We start from the raw sequence: 2,886 nt of genomic DNA, 5'->3' as shown, positions 1-2,886 counted from the left end.
ACACATAAATACATCACAAGCAGTCAACAACATTCAGTGATCCAACCTTTATTTAAGTATAGACTTTTAATTAGGACACCCCTACATATAGCTAGATAATTACTACATATATATACATATAACATCCCAAGCCTTGACCTGTTCAAGAAGTCCCTAAGCTGGCACCCAGGCTAGTCTAGACTTTATACTCGCCTAGTCCCTCTAGACTACTAAAGTGAGGGAAAGTACGTTCTAAGTCTTCAAAACTCGAGTTAGGTCGTATGTCATTAAAAGGTGGAAGGCCGTCTACTACTCCTCTGCAGGATCATACGTCGTAAAAGAGCGTCTCTTTAGTATTTCATCAAGTAGCCACATAACAGGAGTCTCGTATACAGGATTTAGGTCAAAGTTTGCATACAAATGGGGTGCAGACGATGGGTGGTCTCACAGTATATACATATAAATAGAGAATGAGATTCACCCTAGACTCAGAAGACTACCTAGAGCGGAATTCTTTTTGTGAACGGTCATCAGTGAACTATGGAAGGGTACTCATACTTCCATCTGAAGGGAGAATGGAGAGAGAAGGGTTAAGAACTGGAAAGTTCTTAGTAGGGCCGGGGTTATTAGATAAGTTCATTAATTCTGTGTTGTTTAGCAGACGAATAGCAAAATACAAAAAAGCAGTAAATAGAAGAAACAAATAAATAGAGAAAATAGATAAAACAGAAAGCAAAACACGAACGAAAGAATACAAGAAAATAAGACACAGACACAGATAATAGAATACAAACAAACAAAGCATACATTCATTCAACAATCATAACAGAGGAAATGCACAACCAAGTATGATGCTTGTCTGTCCTATGTAGGCCATGAGCTCATGTGTCGGTTTACACCCTGCAACCCGACATTACCTAGGAACTAGTGCTAGATATGGCTTCCCATTGTGTCCTTCGTGCATACGTGTCGGTGGTTAAGAATACCACTCCTTCGTGACTACTGGCAATCGGCGCAAGGCTTGACTCCTTAATATACGCACAAAGGGAAACAATGATCCTCAGTTCGTGGGCGTCCCCGAGATCAACACACAAACAAAATACAATCCTCAGTTCGTGGGTTTCCCCGAGATCAATACACAACAAACACGATCCTCAATTCATGGGTTTCACCGAGATCAATACACAACAAACACGATCCTCATTTCGTGTGTTTCCCCGAGATCAAAGATTATCAACAGTTCATGGGTTATTCCCGTAATCAATGATTATCAATTCGTGGGTTTTACTGCTCTTCTCTCTTTATCTCTTTACTCTGCTCTGATTATTCTTTTCTCTTAGTCGCTTTACTCTAATCTTTTTATTCTTTTCTCTTAGTCTCTTTACTCTGCTCTCGTTTCCCGGTTTAACGTATGTATTTAAAGCTTATGTAAATTTTGGTATGAATAGATAGCCTGTCCCAAGTATAGGTTCATTAAGTCTATACTGAAACAGTTTAACTTTTCATATTATACCTAGCCCTAGGCGCAACTCAAGGACTAACTATGTTGCTCTAGTTCGTTCACTAATCTCTATCTGTTTTTCTGTCATTAAAACTTTACAGACTTTTCTTTGGTTTTTATCTTTTCTTTAACTCTTTATCTTTGCCTTACTAATATATTATTACCACTCCCTAACTTTCTTATGAAGGTAATTATGAGATTCTACGCTTAAAGTTGTCTTTCTAAAGCTTTTACAGAAAACTGCCTTTTTCGTATTATTTTATTATTTTTATTAAAATATTATTTTCATTAAATATTATTATTTAATATTTTATTATTATTTATTATTTTATCATTAAATTTTTTAAAATTACGTCTTTTTAACTTTTAACCTTTAAAATTTACTTTTTACCACCCGTAACTTTTAATATTTCAACTTTAACCATCTTAACTTTTAGAAATTACAAAATAACCCCTCAAACACCAAAATAATTACAATCTTGCCATTTTTAAGATCTAAAAGGTGTTCTTCAATGTTCTTCATCACACTCAAAGTGTTCTTCGTGTTCCTCATAAATTCTTCAGATTCTTTCTCTGTTTTTACCCGTTTTTCAATCTTTTCAGCAACCGATTTTTACCAAAATTCATAATAAATTCCCAGCCACTAAAACCCCATATTTTTCACATGATTTTAACACAAATTGAACCTCAATTTAAGGGTTAGGGTTTTGTTTTCCAGCAGCCACAAGAATACAAGTTCATAGCTTGAATTTCATCAAATTTCATCAAATTTTCACCAAAATTTCAACAAGAATTACTCATATAAACAATCAATTTCAAGCACAGCCAAACCATATCATAATTACACAACTAAAACACAATCATTCAAGATTAAATTTGTCAAACCCAACTTGGTTTTGCTGCTCCTAATTCGGTTATACTTTTAGGTGGTCCTTAAGCACTTTTTCCTCCTAAATCACATCAAGAACAACTTTAAATCCAAAAATTCACAACTAACCAAATCTTACTCAACATGTTAGGAAGGAATTTCTCACCTTAAACTTCCTGGAAATTAACGTTTCTTGGCTCTCAAGTCAAGTTAAGCATGATTCCTAAGGAAGAACATCAAGAAAACACATGTTTAAGCATGTTTCCTTGAAAACCGAATTGAAGAGGGAGAGAGACAGTGATATCACCTTATTTCCAGCCTTTATATGTTATATGGTTATGTAGAGGAAGAAGAGAGGATCATTTTGGTGAAATCGGAGTTTTGATTTGAGTTTTAGTTCAGAAGAAATCAAGCTTTGAAGATTTAAGTGTCATGAAAGTTTCTCTCTTTTCTCTCTTCTCATTTTCGGCCAAAGGGAGTAAATTACCAGCCTTGGAGTGTCTTGGGGGTGTAAGGTGAGTTGTGATTGGTTGGCTTG

This window comes from Arachis ipaensis, chromosome B9 (genome assembly GCF_059453495.1).
Source record: "Arachis ipaensis isolate K30076 ecotype BB chromosome B9, ASM5945349v1, whole genome shotgun sequence".
Classification (NCBI taxonomy): Eukaryota; Viridiplantae; Streptophyta; class Magnoliopsida; order Fabales; family Fabaceae; genus Arachis; species Arachis ipaensis.
This window is presented reverse-complemented; position numbering follows the sequence as displayed.